The 23,588-nt window shown below is 36.3% G+C and overlaps 1 protein-coding gene across 1 annotated transcript in view; it reads left to right on the top strand.

Moving 5' to 3' along the window:
• Window positions 1-9,105: 9,105 nt before the first annotated feature.
• LOC100142211 (histone-lysine N-methyltransferase PRDM16) overlaps window positions 9,106-23,588 on the top strand; it is a 32,180-nt gene continuing 17,697 nt past the window's right edge. Inside the window, exon 1 of the mRNA XM_015982798.2 lies at window positions 9,106-9,625. The gene's annotated coding sequence lies outside the window, so the exon portion shown is untranslated. The remainder of the gene's footprint in view (window positions 9,626-23,588) is intronic.

Here is a 23,588-nt window from a genome sequence, read left to right as displayed (position 1 = left end):
CAAATACAAAAGAAAATACTGAAATATTTTGAAAAATACATGGTACTGGTGTTTAAAACTGCTCAGTTTTTACGACCCTGAAATGTGATCACATTTCCATGTGTGGATATCTAATTGTTATGGTTTTCTTCAATTCTGATAACTTTAGAGATCAGCTAAGACTTAATTAGTGTTAGTTAAACGAAACTAATGCTCGGATGCACTTTACTAATGAAATTTTAATCTTCTTCTCCTAACTTGTTGATAAAAGAGCGGATGATTTGCTGGGGCTTATTATGCCCTGCTGGATGCTTTACTGCTGTTGCGTCCGATTTTTCAAATCTTGCTCCACTTGCAATAAAGCCAACGCCCATTTGCCTCTCCTCGCTGTTGAAAGCTCGAAGGCAAACATCTCGTCATCATTAAAGATGTCATCGCATCACAATTCCAAGATTTATCCCATCTCTCATCGATAATTGGGAGTGTGACTCGGAGTCGTTACCATTACGAATCAATAAAAACATGTTAAATGTCTATTTGATCGAAACATCGGCAATTAGCGCTTCATTCCAGCATCGCCAATGGCGAAACCGCATCGGCCAACACCTGGAAATTTCTACGCTGTATAAAAATTCGGAAACTCATGAATTATTCAAACCAAGCTGTCAAAACTGGTCCACGGTTTTTCGAAAATATTATGTCTCGACTCCTATTAATTAGATTCTTTGCTTATTTACGACTTTTACTTTTCGGATGAAACAATTAGGCAATGCGACCTTCCTGAAATGTGCAGAATCGGCCCGTAATTGGGTTAATAATTGTGGATTTGGCGTACGGCCGACCCTGGCACGCCCGCGGACCTTCGACTGAGATTTGTGAGTGACAAGACCCTCGATTATTGCTAATAATAGAAGCTATTCTTCGATAAGTTATTTCGATTGGAAATAGAGGAGCAGTCAAGGTGGATTGGCTCTGCGAGCGCTGCTTATCGGAGGGTTCTAACAACGATTAAGTTCCTGGATTGTTGCAACAACACGATAAACCTCGCGATTTATTGATTGAAAACAAGCCGAGTGTGTATTTTTGGTTGCATCACGTTTCCCGGGGTTAAAGGATCAGCAGGAAGCGGCCTGAAATCGCTAACAATGCCCGCTAGGGAGGCCTAGTTTCGGCGCTGAAATATACCGTCCGGCGCAATTTTTCACCGTGTCACAGTGAAGAAAGTCAATTGCGAAAGAATGCGTGTCATAACTGGTCGCTAATGACTTTCTATTTCAGCACTCGACGCCTGTCATTCTCCCGATTGGTCTATGAGTATAGAGAGGCTCCGGATTTACGAGGAGGGGACATTCATAGGTTGTGCATTCGCTGAAATCTGCGTGTGTGGGAGGCATAATTTAATGCAATATAGGGGGGAAGTACCGAGGTGTAATTGCGGCAGATGCCGGTCGTGCTTTTCAAGCGTTTTGCGTTAATTGGACGCTTTATCTAATTCGGCAATTAGCGAATTTCCGGTATTTCTAAATTGGGTTTGTTTGCTTGTTTAAATGCCGATTGCGCACCGTTAATTCGGAAATTCATGCCTGGGATTGATGGAATTGACGATTTCAGGATTCGATTCGGGTAAATGAACTGATTGGGAAAGAATGTTTCCGGGTGCGGATCAATAAGGAGCGAAATTATTTCGGGAAAATGATAACATGAAAACATCAAATGAGATTTTTCAAAAAAAACTAGCTCTTCATTTAAAAAATAATTTAATTTTCATTAATTTAATAATACAGTAAAACCTCTCAACATCGGACACCGATAAGGAATCTTAAATTGTCCGTTGTGAAGAAGTGACCAATAATAATACTAATAATAATAATAATAATAATAATAATAATAATAATCTTTATTGTAAAACGAGAACATCAGTGACAGGACAAAAATAAATATTGCAATGTTACAAAAAATAAGAAAGTATAAATGCAGGTGTTCTTACAAATAAAAACAAGGAAAATTTACATAAATTTAATAAAACAAACAATGAGAGGCGAAAATTTTAATGAGGTTTTGTTACGTTTCTACAAAAATGTCCGTTGTGTGTCCGTTATTCGGAGGTGTCCGTTAAGGGAGGTTTCACTATAGTAGCGTACGCTTATGGTAAAATCAAGCCTCTATCTGCCAGAAGGATAAAGATATTAATATTTGTGGGTTTCATTATTGCTATTTGGAGCACATCTCATTACCTAAAAAGGTAACATAATTTTTTTACAAAAATGTTTAAATCGCTATTTAAGACAGTTCTTGTATCCCCATAAAGAAATTTACAATTACAAATAATTAGCAACTGGTACAAAAATTATCAAAATTTTTAACTTCTAAAATTTAAGTACGAAAATTCCTTCAAAATTAAAAAAGCTTCAAGTTAAAATTTTGCTTAAAACGCGTAATTTTCGTTACATAACTAAGACTAAACAGTAAAAAATAGAAAATAGGATAAACGTTTTTTTTTAAAAGCTTTTACTTATTTAAAAAATCTATCAAAAAAGTTGTCTATCAGAGAAGAATAATTCTGCTCACAGGTTAAGATTTTGAAATTTATTAGAGCTTTGAGAACTGTGGTAATACTACAGGACATATGCAAAATTACTTTGCTCAGATGACCGCTTCAAAAACTTTTATAAATTTTAAAATTTTGACCTGTAAGCAAAAAATTAACGAATTAAAGTGTGCAACACAAAACCGTTTGCTCACTTCATTTTTTGAAGCACATTCTTCGCAACTGCAATCGAATGACATTATCATAATGGTTCTGTTTCCTCAAATCATTTCGTCCATTAAAGGGCATCCGGCCTTTCTTCATCGTCAGACAACTCAAATTCCTTTCAAAATCATTAAAACCGTTTGCGTACAATCTCGAGGGTTACAGCTTGCTCTCAATAATGAAATAATAACATTTCAATCTTTTCTATAAGACACTTTCAATGATATTTTGATATTTTGCAAAACAAAGGTTTTGAAACACCATTATTTTTTTATAGAAGGTTCATACTCTTAGAACATAAAACAGGTAAGTCAGATGTTAGTACATCATAATAATGCAAAGCAAAAAAAAACAACAAAAAAAACTATAAAAGGTACAATAATTTTCAGCAAAAAAAATTCATAATTGAAAATTACTCAAATTACCTTAAAATATATAATTTTTAAATAATTAAAATAATTTAAATGGAAAAATTGAAATAAGGTTGAATTTTCGATAAAAATGTAACAAAACGATCATTTGTTCAGATTTTTTCATTAATTTATTAATAACACAGCTAACAACTGCTATTCTTATGCAAATAAAATGGCGTAAACTAGGAATACCAAATTTTTTATCAAAGTCATGTGGCGAATCTAAATTATGTACCTACTTATGAAATGTCCATTAGATCATTAGATTAAAATCTTCGCTTTTTTATCTAATAATGAACAGCTAAATATGTATATTACATTATCCCTAATTTAAATTAATTAAAAAGCAAATGTAAACAAAGTTTTTAAACTTGATTAGTTAATTAGCCAACGTCTCGGAACAGTGAATCAAATATATTCTTCTTAAATACACTGTGATCTTAATAAATCTTTAAATTATTCGTCTTCTAATGTAGGTTTCTTATTTATAATATAGCTGCAACCATTATTATTATTAATAGCGCCAATTATTAATATTTATTTATATCGCAAAATTTATGTGATGAACCTCGGTAAAATAACGTCAATTCAACAAAAAATGGTTAAATATTAATTTATGCTAAATGAGCTACATTTGCAAGTGTTTTATCCACCGAAAGCAGCGTGTGCTCTTATTTTCGCGATTTTCGGTTCACTAACTGTTATTACAAAACACATACGAGTTTCGGCTTTTGGAGATAATAAGATTTGCATAATTACGTCGGTCTCGAAATCGCGTGACACGAGTTGAATTTACGACTGCGTTTTTCCATTAACATTTAAATAAATTTCAAGTAACCTCTCAATTAAATCTTTGCGTTGAACGATTGTTTTTAATATTTTGCTTTCAATAATTGTTTCTAAAGGAAAGTAAAGCACGAACGTAGTTTTTCGTGGCAAAATTCGGTTTATTTCTAGAAAAGTTAGCCGTTAGTACCTATTACACGAATTTAAGCATAAAATCGTGAATGGGTGTCAAAAACAATCCTCGGACAAAAACATTTCTAAGTCAACAGTAGAAAGTGAGCAATCAAGAGTAACACGGAGGAAGTTTTGAAAATATCAAAAACTTGATTGTTTTCACCGCGAAATTGTTGGTTAATTAAAATATGTTAAGACGAAATGTCAGTAGGTGTAGTCATTCCGCTCGTTTCTCCAACATTAATCAAAGCAGCGAATTTTAATAAACTGCGATGAAGCGTAACGTTAGTTAAACCCACCGAAAGATGTTATCATCCGGTGTTATCTAACGGCGTCCACGTTCCCACTAAAACAATTAATCACCGCACGGTGTCAATCTTTTGTAAGGCGATATGCCCCAGTTCTTATCCTGCTGATCGCAGTGACCAGTCCTTTTGGTCAATGTACTCGGACGAGTCGAAACGGTTTGCTGCTCAACTGGTCTGCCATTTTTGCACTAGTTATTATTTTTTGTCGTTTTGTGAGAAAGTGAGATGGTTTCTTATTAATGCTGCTCCTCGGGGGGATACACTGTTCAATGGGAACGCGAGCATCCTTTTACTACAGCGAAAAAGAAGCAAGCGACGTGAGTTTATCGATCTGACGAGACTCTCTATTGATGAGGAGAGGAGCAAAAAGACGGATTTCGTCGTTTACAGTTACTCGGTGTTGGCGATCTGGCCAGGTTTACTACTTTTCACAAAAAATATGGTCATGCGGAATAAGTTAGTGACCTGAAACGATGTTTTTGCAAAAACTACAAATTCGCAAATTGTGGCCCAAATGCTAGAGAAGAGAAAAAGACTCAATTTATTTCACCGCCCACTTTTTCACAATAACACAACCAAACAACATTACATCCAACATTAAAAAAAATTGTTTGCCATTTTACATGAAAAATTGGAATAAGTATTTACTAGAAAAAAATCAAATTCAAGAAAAAATGTATAAAATTCAAACCATCATTCCCTAAACTCACATTTTTTCTGGAAGAAAAGGGAGTTGAAACAAATGAGCTAACTTTAAAATTCCAAAAAAGACCTAAAGATTTCTATACCAAGGCCAAGTTTTTATTACCAATGAGAAAAAATTAGTTACTCGTTGACGTTAATTAAATTAAAGTAAATCCAAGCATTCTTTTGGAAAAAATAAAGTTGTGAGTAATATTTGCAGGAAATTGCTACTTTGAAGTTAGTTTAGTGACACATCATGCTAATTAAATTAATTTATCTTGTGATAAAACCGCACTAATCAACTACAATTTTAATGATTTGTACAGATCTTACGCTGCTGAGCCTTTTCCAGAGAGATCCACTCTCTCTAAGCCTTCAAAGGCAGCAGGATTTGCGTCTATATCTTTCCTGCTACAACAAAGCGTCATTTTCTGGCTTTTATTACTATTATTTACAGCAATTTCATTTAAAGCAAACGTGGTTAAATAAATTAAGTTAAATAAGAAAAACTGGTGCTAAACACAGTATCAGAAATATGTGTCTTAATTTTAACAAATAACAGAAAACTCAACAAATAAAGCATCTTTCTTTATAAAAAATTCGCAAATTTACTTAAAATTTGGAAAAAGATGACATACCGCCTATGAGTACAAAAGTAATACAGCTGAACAAACTAATTATTAAACACTGATCGGCTCGTTTGCACAAAAGAAAAGAAGAGTACAGTGAAAAAAATAAATTAGAATTTTGCAAAACGTTATATAGAAAAGTTGTTTTGTTTGAAGAGTTTTATTACGTGGTAAAATTAATACCTGTATGTTGTTCCAAATGGTACTAACAAAATTTAGTTTTATATTGAAATTAAAAAAATATTAGGTAATAAAAAAAGTTAATCTCGAGTCTATTTTTATACAATACAGAAAGTCGCAATTAATTCCAAAGTGTATATTTTCAAGCCGTATAAACTCCTAAATTACTAGTACAGTGAAACCTATTTTAACAGACACTTCTTCACAACGGACATTTTTGTAGGAACGTAACAAACCTATAGTAAATTTTCCACCTCTCATTAGCGGACAATTAAAGATTCCCCATCGGTGTCCGCTGTTGAGAGGTTTTACTGAAATAATTAGCAATTTAGTTGTTAAACAAAATGTTTAGTCTCCAAATTAAATTTGCAATGTAAACAAAACCTATTTGGTACATAATCAGACTTGATGTGATAAAACTTATTGTTTTTTTTGTTGTACTTATACTTATGATAATGCTATTTTAGAAATCATTGGATGATTGAATGACTAATATAACAATAATAATAATAATAATAATATAAAAATGACAAAAATAACAATAATAATAATGTTTCATAAAGTTTTTCCTAAATTATTTATTAAGTTATTAAAATTTCCTTCAAATTTAGTTACAAACGGTCTGTTTTCTAAAAATTTTTGCCAATAATTTTGCAAAAAAACAAAATCATTTTTTGTAGTTGTGACTTAATAAAAAATCTGCTAGAAGATAAGTGGTTTATCTTATTAAGAAACTAGAACCCTTATTTACTTGTTGCTAACCCATACTAGACGGTAAGTATTTTATTTACTATTTGGTAACGACAAACTCGACGGTAAGTATTTTTGGCGTTCTAGAACTGTAAGTAAATTTTTTAGGTAGATATTTTACCTAAAAAAATTAACAAGCAATTGTCTTCATATATTATTGGATTAAAAGTGCATAATGTTCAAAAACTGACAAACTGAAATCGAAATCTCAAAGCCTTTCGGAGATATGAAGGTTTAAAAAGGATTTTTTTTTCTAGCCAGTAGTAGCCAGTAGAGTACCTATTATTACTCCTGCACCTTTCTCATATTCTCCTTTAGAGAATTCTTTCAAAAATGCAAAATAACTGTTGGATGGAGTTTTGCCTTATTTACTAATGGATAAAGTGAATAAAAATTCTGTCTCACAAATATGAGTTTTTTACTATCGTCTGTAATTAACCTGGCTGTTGCGTGTAAGCCTCGGCTTAAAACCAATAAAAACCGAAATTTATTCAGCTCTATAATTTATAGCACTGCTCTCAATTCGTGTAACGAGTAGTCACTTTCCGGCTACTTAGTATTCAATAAATGTAACCATAAAGGAAATAATCAGATTATAACAGTGTAAATAAATGTCTCGCAGGCATGTGTTACGTGAATTGTGTATAATTTACCAATTTGACTGTAGCTCAATCTTAATGGCAATAATAGTCGGATGAATCGCAACTTTCTGGACCACCTGTGGATTCCCTCCTCCGGGCTCGCGAACCCCAAAACCGTCTTTGCCAATGTTCTTGCACAAGATCCAATTAAGTCAGCCCACTCCAGCAATTACGCACTAATCCGGCGATTAGTCTCGTTTAAATTCCGTTCCTGGTGTTGCGAAAGCCGGCATTTAGCGTAGGGTGTCATCTTCGATTCGTTGCGAAAGAGTTCAGGAGCTGGCGGTGGGTGTGGTGCGCACCGGGTGTCGGTCTCGTTTATGGGCAAAAACGCCAACTTCATAATTTGCAGTAAGTCACGGAAATAAAGTGCCGAGTAAGACGGCAAGTTATGAAGTTGTAAATAACGCAGGGAAACGGTGGTGGACTTCTAATAAGAATAATAAGGCGGTGTGAGGTAATAAAGCGAGACGCGGGTCACATCTACGTAACTGTGTTTATTAAGCCGTCAGGGGACAATTTACGCAGTAGGTGATATTAATTGCTTGTTAATTATTCGATAATTGACGATAATAGTGGCCGTAAAAGCCATGATTTACTGGGATTTGCGATGGCAAAAATTCGACAGGAAGTTCTTGTCTACAACCATTTCAAAGTGTTTTGGTTTAGAAATGAAAAAATCGACGCCCAAGGTTAACATCTGTTATAAAAATGATGCTAATGTTGAGTTAGGAACATAAATACGTCCGAATTTCAAAACCAAATAAATAAAATCTGATTTGAGCAGAAGATAAACAGGAAAGATTTCTTACTATAAAGTCACGTTTGCTACAGTTTGTAAACTTGTAAACCGATTTACCGTTGCGTACATGTTTAGAGCAACATTTAACTGAATGGACGCATGTTTTATGGCGGATTCATGCATAAAGAATGAATTAATAAAAGAGAATTCGCCCAACAAAGAAAACTATTTGAGTTTGATGATTATTTCTGTATGTTGGACAAAAAATCGAAGCAAAATTTTGTTGTTTTTCGTTTTCTTTGTTGCCAGTGGTTGTTTTGAAAAAATCGGAAGGCAATTATTTGAACGGTTCAAGAGTTACGCAAACTCACTGCGTCCAAGGTTCCAGGAAGGGATATCTGTAACAGTCTTCGAGTTTCGAGTCAATCATTGCCTGTGTTGGCTTAGTTCAGGTTTCAATGGCTCAAATCCGGAGCTTTATTAGGTCAGTAGTACCGCGAGTTCATAAATTAGCTGTTATGGGTACAAAAGACAGGAAGCTGTGTTCCTGCTGCTGCAACCTAGGTCAACGAAAAGGCGACAAGTATCGTGTAGCAACGTCCTTTCCTTTCCTCTTCATTAATAACAATTTTTCTTCACTCCAACGTTTCAAAATAAAAATGAATCATCTGTCATAATTGAAACCAGTTTGTCTCAAGACGTAACAGTGAAAATCGCTCAGATCGAAAGTACTGAAAAGCAATTACTCGCTTAAGTTTTTATCAGGTAATTATCAAGAGTCGGGGATTTTTGCTTATGTCTCAACGCGGGAATTAATAAATCAAATAATTATTCAAAAATAATTAATCGTGCAGGAATGGTAACGTAATAATTCCTGGTGATCGCATTTTCAATAAATAAGATAACAAAACTCGACTTGACAGTCGATCGTACAGGGCGTGGTCACTTTTACTATCGTTATGGCATTTTCCTGCAATCGGGACAGGAAAACCAAAATTGCAGGAGAGCGCTCCCGTCCTGATCTCGCGTTGAAGTCTCCCCGAAAATGCGCTAATTTGCGGCCCAAGGTCCGCGATTCCTGCTGCTCGAACCAGGAACTGGTCAGTGCAACCACTCCAAGAAAACTAAACGGTATCAAGCCAGGTCCATCCGCAAAACACTTTCGATCTCGAGACAGCAGAACTAGAGCAATATCTTGTATAAGCCCGCTAGATATCGAGAGCTGCGGACCAGTGCTCCGTCAGTCGTCGGTGGGAACGCACGCTTAGCGCTTTTCGCGATCCTGCACACGTGTGTACCGACGATGATCAGGAATTGAGTGTCTTGTGCCGGCGTTCAAGTCTCCGGATTTTCGGCGGATAATTTCACTTCAGACACAAGAACGAGTATTGTGTTAAAGTTCACTTGTCTGAAACTGAAAAGTGAAACAGTCGCAGGTGTTCGAGGCGTGGTGTGTGGACACATCTTCGCCGATTTTCAGTGAGTGAACAGAATGGCTTTTGTCCAGCGCCACATGCGGAAATTTGTGACTTGTGAATGATTTAGACTGAAAAACTGACATCTCCCAACGGTGCAATAAAAATTAAGGTCAGTATCATCATCACAATTCAGATTAACCTTCGCGCCTCTTCCCATTACTTAATTAATTTCAATCTAATTAAAATGCTTCGGTGATGACACTCAAACGTGTGAAACATTTATCAACTGAAAAATTCCGCGACCGGACTGCCAGTTTCAGTGTTATTACAGGACGAATCATCGCTCTATTATCCTCTTGTGTCGTAAATTGCCACGACCTAACAAGCCATAATAAGCACTTAAAGAGCTTTTAATTGCGTTTATTGCCATCAAACAATGTTTCATCGAATTTCTTCATTATTGAATTAATCCCGCAGCTGCGCTATTTCAGGGAAAAATCACGCACATGTATCTAATCAATTACCTAATAAACACCGTAAGAAATCGAAAATTGGCCAAAATTCGGCCAGAATCGAGGCCGCCTGATTAATTATTAAGGTCAGTGCAACAATTATTTCAGACACTTTCGGTCCAGGTCAGAGGTCGAAAAGCGCGGACAAGCTTTTTAATTGCGCCACCTGCAGAACCGGAAGAAGTGTTTCGTGTAAAATTTTCAGATGTCCAAAATTGCGTTAACCTTTCAGTCGTGGTCGTTTTTTGTTTTTCAATGAAAGTGGTTTACTTTTATCTCGTAATGACCACGCCACGACTTTCGCGTCCGTTATCGGTCATCATCCATTACCCGCAAACGCCAATGTTCAATTAATTTTTTCCGAGCGACATAAAATTCATCTCGGATCATCCGAGCTTTCTAGTTATAATTACCCAAACGCTTTAAATAGAAAGTTTGTGAGTCAAAACACCCTCCGGTGTCGAAAATCGGCGGCGTGGGCTGCGGATGCTACGCCCCTGGTAGCGAAAGATTCAGCAAATTGCTTTCCTGCCTGCGGGCCACAAAAATCTCAATACGACCCTGAACGAAAAGCACGACGCATCTCAACAATGATCGAAATTAATCACGACTTTTAATTATTGGAAAACGCTGTTTTGAGAATGGCTTGCACAATCCGAGCTTCTGTGGCGGAGCCTCGGATTTTTCCCGCTATTGTTACGTAACGCAACAATAACACTAACGAGGCATATTACACTTGGGTCTTAGAGTTTGTGGAGCAAGGTTAGCTCTTAAGGTTAGCGTAATTATTGCATTGTCGTGTGCCAACGCTGCAATTACCACTAATTCGATTTTTATTACCCGAACTCGCCAAAAGTCCGGAAAAAATTGGTTCGGAAAAGTGGCGAATTTTGAAGGCCGCACGCGTTCCTGCGGAATCAGCTGATCCGCCCATGTGGCAACCCCATTGTCTCTGGCTCCTGCGATGGTGTAACGCCTTTATACTCTGAGAAATCCGTCCTTTTCATGTAAATTTCTCCCTATTCGCTTTGGTATTGAAACTGTTACAAAACGTTTCGAATAGACCACTAATGATGACTGATGGCTTTCGACTTGACGTAATTTTTTCAGTCGTTGCGGGCGGACGTATCAGAATCGACTGTGACATCGTCCTACTTGATTAGAGGATACTCGCTTTCTACGTTAAGAGGCGGAAAATCGGCGAGTCCGGACCCGAAACGACACCTTGACTTGATTTTCAGTCGTGCTTTATTTATTTGCTCAACAGCTCCGGTTGCACCATTTTGGTCCTTCGTGCCGGATTATTTTCGTGTTGTTTTAATCCGGAGAAGGTGTCTAGCACGTTTCGTCTTTCTATGGCCTGATGGAGCGCGTGTCGGTCTCCCGTTCATTAGAACCGTCACGTGCGACCTCTGACCTGTGACGTCACGACAACCCCGACACCAGGACTCTTTCACCTGCTGCCGAGCACTGACGAAACTATTTTCGGACAGATCGCAATCTGTTTTCCAATCATTATACAAATTTAATTACTACATCAAGTTTTGATGTTGGTTGCAGCAGGAAAAGCTCCAAGTGTGCTACTTTGCTAATCTGACATTGAAGTCTCTCCAAAAATCACATTTCTTGATTACAATTTTGAATTGAATCATATTTTCCGACTAAAAAATAATAATGATTTTGTCATGTGTTAAGTGATTGTGACGATACAATTCTGACAGCAGGATTGCTTTTCTGCTGAGGAGCATTGACAGAAAAACCATTTTCGCACATATCACAATCTGTTTTCTAATCATTATACAAATAAAATTACTACATCAAGTTTCGATGTTGGCTGCCGCAGAAAAAGCTCCTGGTGCGCTACTTTCCTAATCTGACATTGAAGTCTCCCACAAAATCACATTTTTGATTACAATATTAAAACAAAATTAAATAATTATATTTTCCATCTAAAAAATAATAATGATTTTGTCATTTGCTAAATAATTGTGACGATACAATTCCGACAGCAGGATTGTTTTTCTGTTAGGGAGCATTGATAAAAAAACAATTTTTGCACAGACCACATTCTGTTTTCCAATCATTATACAAATTAAATTACCCCATGAAATTTCGATGTTGGTTGCAGCAGGAAAAGCTTCTAGTGCACTACTTTCCTAATCTGACATTGAAGTCTCCCACAAGATCTTTTTTGATTACAATATTCAAACAAAATTAAATAATCATATTTTTCGTCTAAAAAATAATAATGATTTTGTCATCTGTTAAATGATTGTGACGTACAATTCCGACAGCAGGATTGCTTTTCTGCTGGGGAGCATTGACAGAAAAACCATTTTCGCACAGATCACAATCTGTTTGCCAGTCATTATACAAATTAAATTATTACTTCAAATTTTGCAGTTGATTGCAGCAGGAAAAGCTCCTTGTGCGCTGCTGTTCTAATCCGGCATTGAAGTCTCCCACAAAAAAATCCATTTTTTGGTTATAATATTTAAACAAAATTTATAATTACATTTTTCGCCTAAAAAATAATGATTTTTGATCCGCTTAGATGACTTGTTCTGTTTGTGGTGAAGATAAGGATCAGTTAGTGTTGCAAAACGTGGTAAAAACCTTCAGTGGTGCTATCGCGATGCGTAAAGTGTGCAAAATTCTTCCCGTGATTGCCTCACTGCTATTTCTGCATTCTTCATTTATCTGTACAATACGACGAAATTTTTATCGTGCAGTATGCTAACATGTCCATTATGTCCCGATGGGAATAAGAAAAGTGAATTACTTAATCGCAGCTGAGAACTAGACTGTCGTCTGCCATTGTCCTCCGTCTGCAGACAAAAGAGCTGGTAATTTCATTTTTACGGCACGTCTATTATGCGTATTCGGGTCAAAATCGGTAATTTTAAGAACGGAATCGATTCGGCGTAGAACACAAAAGACATCCGCGTTTTTACTCTAACATACTAAAACTTTCGCTAAATGGATCGAGATAGGTAATTTTTGACGGTAAACACGACATGTCAACACGTAATTATTTAGAAAGTGTAACAGGTTGAGATTATCCGCTCGGTAAAGCGTTTTGTCACAGAGAGGTCGAAAAGTTCACGTTTTTTTCCTTCACCAGCCATCAGTAGCGAAAGTACCTATTCATTATTTATTAATTAATCGATTAGTTTATTAGTTCGGCCAGTGATAAAATCAACGAGAAAGTTACTCTTCTGCATGCATAAACCGGAGGAATTTCGACCAAGGGGCCAGATCACGACTTGTTATTATGATTCTGATCGGGGCCGAGATTACGATTGCGAAATGGCTCATTTTAATTAGTTATCTCGATTAGTGGACGCTTCGGAAACGTGTCAAGGAGCTTTAAGCTCGCCTCATTTTTCCGGACTGAAAGTGAGTCTCTTCGGAGAAAAACCGGTTAATGGTCGAGCTTATGTGACTCGAAAGGAAGAGGATTTTTCAGCATAAATTACAGTTAGCTGAACTGGTTAAATAGCTGGACTCGGGTATCGACAATGTTGCAAATTCAAGAAACACTGCTCATTAATGGAAACGACATTACTCGTACAGCGATTTTACACACCTGAGACACGAGACATATTTCAAATACTGCCGGGAACTATAAGCGATTTTTTCGACGAAATCAGCAGAGAAATCCTCCCGGCCAAGATGCACGATGCATACGTAACCGGCCTTGATAAATACCTCTGCTATTTAGTATAGAAACGCCCAGCACGTGAAAGAATCCGATTGTGCTTTTATCATGTGTACCAACCAAAATCGAGGTTAATTGTATCCACGTACGGCCACGTCCTCGGCCCATCTTAATAGATCCCGGATGAGTAAGCACAAGTCGTGCTTTAATGACACCCAATTAGAGAAATTTATCGAGGAAGATTGCGCCAATAACCGAAATTCGAGCGATTAAGCGACTAAAATGCTAAACAGACGCGCTTCCACCCACTCGCCATTCAAAACAACCATGATTCATGTCCTGATGGGACATAAAAAACAGATTTGTTTAAATAAATATTTGCAAGCGGGACTCGGATTACAACAAAGGATGTTGCTTTTAATAGGCGCATTAATCACCAACACAAGCTGGTCCAGAATGAAAAGACGACAAACCAACGTCTAGTGTTATTTTTGGCAAAGCTCCCGTCCTGACCTCTCGTTGAAATCTTTTTTTGCCAACGAATATCTCGAAAACCGTTTGAGACACAAAAAAAGCAAAACCACCGACTTGTACCAAATTTAATAGGCTTCAATTGAGTCTATTACTGTTTATCATAAATTGCCTCGTTTTCGAGTTATTAGGAGAAAACAACCCTCTTGGCGCTTGGGCTCCGCTCACTTTAATTAAAGTGATATTTTTTCAATTTTTGGGCCACAATTAGAGGTGATAAATTGTGAAACAACGCAATTTGGTTTAATGTTAGACTTTATATCACGTGCCCCTAGCCTAACGATGCAAATAAATTGCGTCTAACGTCATCTGGACCATGACTTACAAGATTGCGGCGAAGGTGTGAATCATAGTGCGACAAAAAAGCATTTTTACCGATTGGAATGTTCATAAATTATGTAATTTTGTCTCGTGTTAGAAAGGAAAAAAGAATTAATTTTACGAAACATTTTTCGAACTAATGACACTCAACACGATATGGTCCTCCACGGATAGTGGGTCAAGTTTACAAGATCTGCAAACCACTTGAAACCACTCGTAAAACCAACTCTGTTTGTTTTGTTGTAAATCGTTGTAATTGTTTAATGATGCGATAAAAAGCTCAGTGTTGGTAATAATAATTTTTGATTTTTTCTATCGGTCCGGTTTCCCGGAACCTTTACCATAACTGCCATCATGGTCAATCTTCCCATTGCAGGATTTATGCAAACATCTCCCGCAGCATTCTTCTTCCAATTTGGATCGGAATTACGAACACGGCTCAGATATGTGGCTACGATGTAAAACACGTTCGTGCAGAAAGATGTATTGCAGTGCTAGATATTAGCGGTGTATAATCCTGCCCAGGATATAAATACTCGGACTACGCTCTTTCACATATCTAGATCTAGTAACCTTTGCCCTGCTACACCTGTAACCATCTATTATGTAACGCACCGGAATCCAAAACGCGACGCTAGAGGGCGCCGATTCGCACAAACGTGAAATCAAAACATGATTTGAATATAATCGCCTAGTGGGTGTCTTCGGTCCGATTCGAGGAAGTCATAATGCTTGGCTGGTTTTTTCTAATCATTCGCAAAGAATTTCCTGCGTGTACTACATTGCTGTGCAGTTGTCGATGTTGTAAAAAATCATTTTACTTAATAAATCGCAATTAAGGTACGTGATGGCAGTGATGGAGCGGTTTAAGGCTTAGATTTAATAGAATGCGATAAGATGGACGGTTTCATGGATGATATTCATATTACAGACGTCGTTATGTGTTGCAGAAGAGACGAGAGTAAATGGCGACGATTTGTGAAATTTATCTTATGAGAAAAGTGACAATAATAAGCTCGTAAAGTTTTTACAGTCATTGTTGATGCAATCTACCTAATTGGGCTTTAAAGTGTTGCACGGAACAATAATATTTTTGGTGGTGACAAAACACAACTCGGTCGTTTTATAATCTCGCCCATTATTCTTTTATTTACCGCACGATTTATAGAGAAGTATAAGTTTCTTGAAATCATCTTTTTTTTCAAGATGTAATACAGAACCCTTCTTTATCTTTCGTTCCTCAAAAGCCTAACAATATCCTGAAAACCCTCAATTATTTTAAGTCTTAGTAATTTCTCGAATCTTTTTTTATAAAAACATATCACAGTAAAACCTCTCAAATGGGGAACCTTTAATTGTCCGTTGTAGAGAGGTGTCCGCTAAAGGAGGTTTCACTGCCACACTTCTCCAAAAATTTCTAAAATTTACTGATATGCTTCTGGCTATTAAAAGTTAAAATTACAAAGTTATAAAGCCGTTAAAAACTTTTGTAAAAAACAATGTTGAGGCTTGTAAATACTGAATATTTGAAAAACCTATGCCAAAAACTCTTTTGGCAACTTTTTGGCTTTTATTATTTGTGTTACCTTTATTATTTTAGTTTTAAGGTCCATAGAGATTTCCATAAAGAAATTGATTTTCAGTTTAGTTCAAAGTTCAAATGGGCAAAAATCAAAATAATTTTTTACAAAAAAAGGGCTTCTAGCCATTTTCAGTGTTAACAAAAATTTGTTATGCGTTCAGTTCGTTGGGTTTGCATTGAGAGACATAATTCAGCGATTTTTCTTGAAATAAATGTTTCTAGCTTAACTGTGAACTAAATCACTCAGTATTAGACGAAATTACGTAATTCTGACCTAGTTTCGTATTTTTTTACCTTGTTTTGACCAAGTCTTCCAAAAAGATGACTTTCTGCCTCAATAACAACAATAACAACCAAATTGCTACTTCAGTGATTTGCTTACAGTTTCGTGATTTTTTGCAAAGAAATCTTTTAATCTTTTTAAATCTGTCGGAATACCTAATAAAAGTTAAACAAATTTAGAATTTTTTTTATTCTTATCAATCACTCTAAAAATTGCCGTTTTATTTGTTCATAGTCCCACTTGTGTGCCCAACTTCTTACAAAATTACTGAAAACGTATTCAAAATTTGGAAAAACTTATAAACAGCTTTTACAAATTCCTGAAAACCTTTGGATTAGTATAACACGTAGTAGCACGAAAAAAATGTTGTAAGAGATAACTTATTGAAAAATTACTGAAATTTTTAGGAAGCTTTTAAACTTTTTTAACGAGTTTTAAATTTGTTTAAATTTTTATATGCATGTGCGTTGGTATTCTTGCATTAGATGTGCAAGTTTAATTGGTCATTACAGCCACAAATTATTTGTAATGACTGTGAGAATATTGGAATATAAGAAACAAAATAAAAAGATGCATAGGAGCTAGAAATTAATAGAAATAGGTGAATAATAAAAATCGTAATAGGTACAATTACGCGTTCAATTAAGTTCTTGCAGAGCTGGCAAACGGAAAAGAAATAATTTAGTTTTGCGTCTGCTTTTTGTCCACATCCTCGACATATTTAAATTTCTCCGGTAGCGCAGCTTTTCGTTTTATTTCCAACGCACTCGAGGGGAAGCAAAATATGTTTTCTCTTTTCTCTCGTTTATGGTCAGTGCAACTTTTCCACAATAGCCGTCGTTGTCATCTGACATTTGAGTGCCGAAAAATTGAGATAAACGTCGTTCGTAGGAGTGAGTATTTATTTTTACGAGCAGATCTCGCATTACACGTCCGGAGCTTTGATCGCGAGATTAAAAGAGCAATTCGGTGGGATTTACGGTTGTGTTGCGTTACGTGGCGAGACGCCGCTGCGCGCCTAATAGTTCTTCACCTAATAAGTGTCACTGGGAGGTTTTTTAACATCGGTAAAGGCGGATTTACATATGCCACCCAGATAGCCTTACACTGCTATTAGGATTAATTAGGGAAGTAAGAGAGGCGATTACCATTAGTTAGCGGAGTTTAACGAGCCGATTGAGCGATACCAACCTAATTAAGTTCCGTTAGCGATGGCAGCCCTGCACCAGGGCCGGATCCTGGATTCGCAGGTTCAGTGAACGCGATTATGACTTTGTGACAAGTTTCCTGCGAGAAAATCGCTTAATATGTCAGTCACTCGCGGCCGCTATTTAATTGCAGATGACAGCTGCTATCTCCGGATCTGAAGCGACTTTGATGTTAATATATGCAAGATAACATGTCCGTATTTTATTACATCGGGGATAAAGAGAACAATTTGTATGCAACTACCGTAAAGATGACACGGATTTTTTCCGAGCGGCTCTTGTCTCGCTCCGGATCTAATTACGATTTGAGGATTTTTCACAGTCCGGGATTAATTGAGCAGAGACCGTAAAGGCAGAGGCATGTTTTACTAAATATGTTCATGTCGGGATCGATTTAATTACTCGGGTTATAATGGCGAGTAATTACAAGTTGAGTGCGTTTGCTGCGGACGATTAGGTGGGAATTATGCAGATTCGTCCGGGAGGTTGTGTAAGGTGGCAGTTCTGTGGGTTTGCGTAAATCCGGATTGGAAATTGGGGACTGACGCCTTCGGACTGATTTAAATGAAAGCGGAGTGATGTAAGACCAATAACGAGAGCGATTTTTATTAATAAAGATGGGCACCTACTCCTCACCATTCAACTACTTACAAGGTGACAAACGAGAGCAAAATTGATTCATGATACAATAACCACTCGCTGATTTATCGCCTTCAACCTTGGTCGAATTTGGAAGCAGACGATTGAAAATTAATCAATTATTCGGACCTGAGGCGGCTTGCACAACATTACTCTGAACCAAATTTACATTATCTACGTTTTTTGTAATTTTCCAGCAATGCACGCAATTATGTGCAATTAAAATTAGTTCAGTTTGAGCCAAATCAGCGTTTTTATTTTGTGAATTTTCAGTCAAAAATAACGTTTTTTATCAGCTTTTTGGCAAGTTGTCGAGCTCTGAGCCACCTTTGACATTCGAAAAAAACATACATCGAAAGAATAGAAGTCATGTTGTTTGAAGAAGCAAAATAGCAATCCGAATTACTTTTATTAGTTTGATTAAAATAATGCACTTTCTACAGGCTGTTTCGTCTAAACCCCACATTAGAAGTATCGAAAGTTCTAATAAAGATATTTATTTAAAAGTTGGTATTCAGCCATAATCCGCAGAGTTTTGCTCAAGGAAAATATTTTCAAGATGGCGGTACTTCCGGTTATACCGGAAGGCGCAATCAACTTTCTTATTTTAAATGAAAAGCTATGTTTTTCAGTGCGTTTTTGGATTAGTTGAGTTATATTAAGGCAATTTTTATTAGCTTTCTCTATACCTAAGTTTAACCCTTATCGAGATATTTAAGGTTTTTTGAAAATTTTTAGATTTGCACCGTCACTTAAAAAATCGGTAACTCTCTTAGTTTTAGAGATTTCGAAATCATATTTGGAGAATTAAAAGAGAAAACCTACATCTGTTCTCCAGTGTGTTCAAAATTGGAGAAGAAGTTAATAAACCCAAAAATTTTAAGGTTACGTTTGGACAACTTCAAGTACCCATAACTTTATTTTTTTATATGGGATGTCCCAATTTTTATTTTATTAGATGGAGGAGAATTGTTTTCTGCATCGATCTGTATTAGCATTCCCTATACCTATCTGTGATAATTTTCAAGTTATGGTGGTTTTTTTGACATTGTAGAAAATTTCTTCCTAACCACAGCTATTTTGCATAGTTTGCCATAAAAATATTTCTGATTAAACAAACAACAAACTTTGTTCAAATTTGTGTTGTCCGTCCTGTGAAAACAAAATAAATTAATTGATAAATAAAAAAAAATATTATTGTTTCTATAAAATGGAGGAAATTTTCGAAATAGGAGAGCGTTTCCAAGAGTCCAACAAAAAACTTGCACGAAGGGCTGATCTTGAGTCGGTCTGATTTGAGTGTCAAGATTATAAATCAATTCTGGTCTAAAAAATAAATGGCTCTGTTTAGCATAATTTATTCATAAGCTGATTATAGTAGAAATGATTGGAATTAGATGGGTAAAAGAGTGCTGCTAATCACGGGAGCAATAAAACTGCAGCTGATTAAGCGTCCATCACGCTAAAACAGGTTGATCCGATAATTTTTCTATGATTGCTTGTTGATGTCGTAATCTTCGGCATAATTACCTCAATTTGAATAATGCGCTTCTCGCTGAATACAAACAAAATTTAATTATCCTGATGACATCTTCATCTAGGACAAGAATGGGTCAATTAGACACACTTTGACATATTTTCATTGGGCCACCTACACACTTAAATAAATCAGAAGAGACAAAAGCCCGGATAACTCATCCGCGAGTTGAATGGTCGGTCTCGAGGGTTATTGAAGACTTTCATTTTGACACGTCGCGCTTTTTCTGTCAAGATTAGCGTAAAAATCCTCAATTACATAACGTCTGATTATCATATGAACAATGATTTTCGTTCAGCCCATAACACAGCGTCGACGCCTAAATCAAATGTTAATTTAAACAGTCTAGGATGTCACATTTCAAACGGCGTATGGATTACATTAACATATAATATGTTATTATTCTTATTTAATAACAATACTAGGTGTGATTCAGCCCTAACCTCGTCATGGCCTACTCGGTGCCGAGACGCACATTTCCATCCTCCGATGACATTCACTCAACTGTCGTTACTTCGAGCGTAATTAATGCAATTTGTATGCGCGATTGTTCTGAAAACGCTCGTAAAGAACACAAATGCAATTTAAATATTTCCCAGTCAAATGTCAAATTTGCAGCAGAGCGATGGGTGTCGTGGGTGCGGTCATTTATTCCGATTTATATTTATTGCAACGGACACCGAGAGGTGTTTGGTCTTTCAGTTTTATGGCTTTCTTTTATGGCGTTTTTCCTTATTTTGCTGCACTCGGTACTGCGGCCGCCTAATAAAGACATATCACTTATCTAAATCTAATATCAGAAAACTTCATCTGCGGTTTTCTAACCGGGTTTTTTACACGCCGCTCTTAAACTCCGTAATGTCTCTATAAATTCAAACAGATGGAAAAAAACTAATCGTTTGGAGCATTCCGGACCAAATTATTTTGACTACCTACAAGAAAATCCCCGATTCTGAATTATAATAAACATGTCGCGACTAACGGATTTACGGCGTTTTAAGTGTTAACTCAAACACGAGTGACACCGTGAAACGCCGTTGCATAATTTTACATTTTTAATTTATTAATTTCTTTATATGTGCACATTTTATGTCGCGCGTTACGCAAGGAACAAGCAGGCGTCGAACACTTTACCTTTGACACCAACCTACTAGAAATATAAAATATATCCTAAACGTTTCTCCCAACAAGAGAAAAGCAAAGATATATATTTGTAAAACTAATGTTTTTTTTATATTTTCGTTAATGCTATTTTAGAAATCATTAGATCATTATAACAAAAAAAATTAAAAAAATGTTTTTTTAAGAAGCTTTTATTTAAAAGATGCACTAAAAAGAAAAAAAGTGTGTTTTTCTATAAGAGAAAAATATTTTTCTTTACAAATTAGGATTTTAAAATTTATAAAAGCATTGAGAACAGTGCTCAGTTTAAGAAAGTTCTGTAATGCCCAATTGTTATGACCCTTTCCAAAGCTTTTATAAATTTTAAAGTCCGAATTTGTAAGCAAAAATATTCTCCTCTGATAGAAAAATAATTGTTTTTAGTGCTTTTTTCTAAAAAAAAACCATTTTTTTAATCTTTAGTTTATTGCTTTTAAGTCTTTACTTATTCTAAACGTCTTTTACTCTGAGATTTAGTTTCGCCGAATTATTGTAACACCATTATTTTGCTGATTTATGCAAACTTGTTTAGTGGTATGTGATAGAAAACAGCTGTTAGCATTAAAAGAACATCCTAACTTCTGTTCCGTGTCTGTACTCTATTGTCCTAGATAAATAAATTAAAAAAAAAAACAATAGCGACACTTGTTTGCAACGAAACGTAATGAAAATTATGAGGTATTAATATATTTTCTAATGACCAACATTCAGTTAATGTTGGTATAAGTTACAGTATCTAAACATCGAAAACCCATTTGTAAAAAAAACCTACAACTTCAAAACTCCATTTAACTCCTTTAGGGAGTATTTAGCCAAATAGGATTGCACTGTTACGCAGAATACGTAAGTATGCAAAATTTCAGTTCATTGGGACAACGGGAACCCTTTCAAAATTGACTCCAAAAATATGAAACAGACATACAGACAACAAAGCAAGTTAAATAAATACTTTTAAAGTAACGCATAAAATTGTAAAGGAATTTCGAATCTCGTGCTCAACTACTTTAGCTTGAATTTTTAATCTCTTATTTTATTCTTTAACACTCGATATTAAAAAAAAATTAGTTTTCTAGGTTTTGACGATTTTAATAACTAGTAAGTAGTACTATGGTAAAAATTAATTCAAATTTGAATAAATAACAGTTGTTGTAGTGGTGCCTAAAAACCCGAACTGTTAACTGTCTAGGAAAGGACAATAAAGGCAATTTTTCCGGTGGCAGGATTCCAGTGCGTTTTTTTCCAGTTAGATATCGTTTTCGGCATTCCGTTCCAAGCCAGCGTTTCCGTCCCCTTCCTGATCGCAGTTTCTCCTATTTTTTGTCGCCTGCATCCTAAAATAGAGTTGATCCATCAGTACGGAGTGATAGTACCATAAACTAGATCAGATGAGATTTTGCATCGCCAACTGAGCTGTCGTCCAGTTTCTCTTTCAGATCAGGATGCGTACGAAAGTGGATCACGCATTCGATCTTGTGATTGTTTTAGCTGTTGTTAATCGAATGGGCAATAAAAGTCGCCGGTAGCAAGCGGTACGTCCGTTTGGTAAGCGGGGTATTTACGACTTTGATTGGTGAGTGATGGATGATTGAAAGAGTGAAGAAGCTTACTTTCGAGTCGCGTTGTCACGCTGTTATTTAAATTGGGTTCAAGTTTCGCAAATTGGAGTGAAATTAATTATTTCCTCTCCTAAATCCAACGACAGACTTTCTACACAAAATCGGATCGTTAATTTAAGTTTGGTCTATTAAGCCCTGGTATCTATCTCTCACCAGGAGCATTAAAGATGGCCATTATCCGGCTACTAATAGTCAATTTGTCAAGTGTTAAAAAGAAGAAAGTGTAACTAATTCTGTATGTGTAGCAACTCCTCGCCCTGTTCGCTCTTGAATTGAGTGATTTTTTCCGCATCGCGGAAGTTTCCAGTGTGATTTGCTATCGTCTGACCTAACACAGGACTTACGACGCTAATAAACTAAAGAAACAGTTGCACATGACAGGAAGGCGAGCAAATAGAATGGCTATGCAGTCCGCCCAGTTTTAATCACGAATAACAACAAATTCCTCGGATTCAGTCGACCAAATAGCATCCGAGGCAGCAGACATCGAGAAAACTCTTCCTCGAACGGTATATGCACAAGAGGCGTGCTTTTTCACCGTTGAAATTATTAGTTGGTAATGGGGCTAGCTGAGGCTACTGCAACCTTTAGATGATATTCGGTTAATTGCTATTTTTAAATGCCAGATATAATGGCAGGAAGGAGGGGTCACGTAATGAATTATCTTGTTAGACGGGCGGTTCGATAGCGGAAGTCGAGGCTTTTGATCAACGAGAGCGAGAGATGATATTTATTTGCAGCCTCAGTGCCCATTATTGCCGATATGCACACGGAAACGCCCTGACGGGGACAGTGCAGTTAGGTCATTAGTTCGGCCAAGAATCGACACTCCATCACCTGCCTTTCCACACTTTTTCACGACCGCAAGAACTGGCCAAAGGAAAACCTGCAGTTTTTCAGCCAGCAGCTGCCACTTAAAGGATAATAAATCAGAAAATATCCACCGCTATATTTTTTGTCCTTTTTTTATTTTCGCCATTTGATTCATCTTTGTGTCTTCGTAGTGGTTTGACTCTTGTTTCACAAATTCCTGCGCTCTATCAAATTTCTCTCGGTTAGTGGTTTCTGTGAGTTTTTATCT

Source organism: Tribolium castaneum, chromosome 6 (genome assembly GCF_031307605.1).
Source record: "Tribolium castaneum strain GA2 chromosome 6, icTriCast1.1, whole genome shotgun sequence".
In the NCBI taxonomy this organism is placed as follows: domain Eukaryota; kingdom Metazoa; phylum Arthropoda; class Insecta; order Coleoptera; family Tenebrionidae; genus Tribolium; species Tribolium castaneum.
Note: the sequence above shows the minus strand (reverse complement) of the source record. Positions and strands in the feature narration are given on the sequence as shown.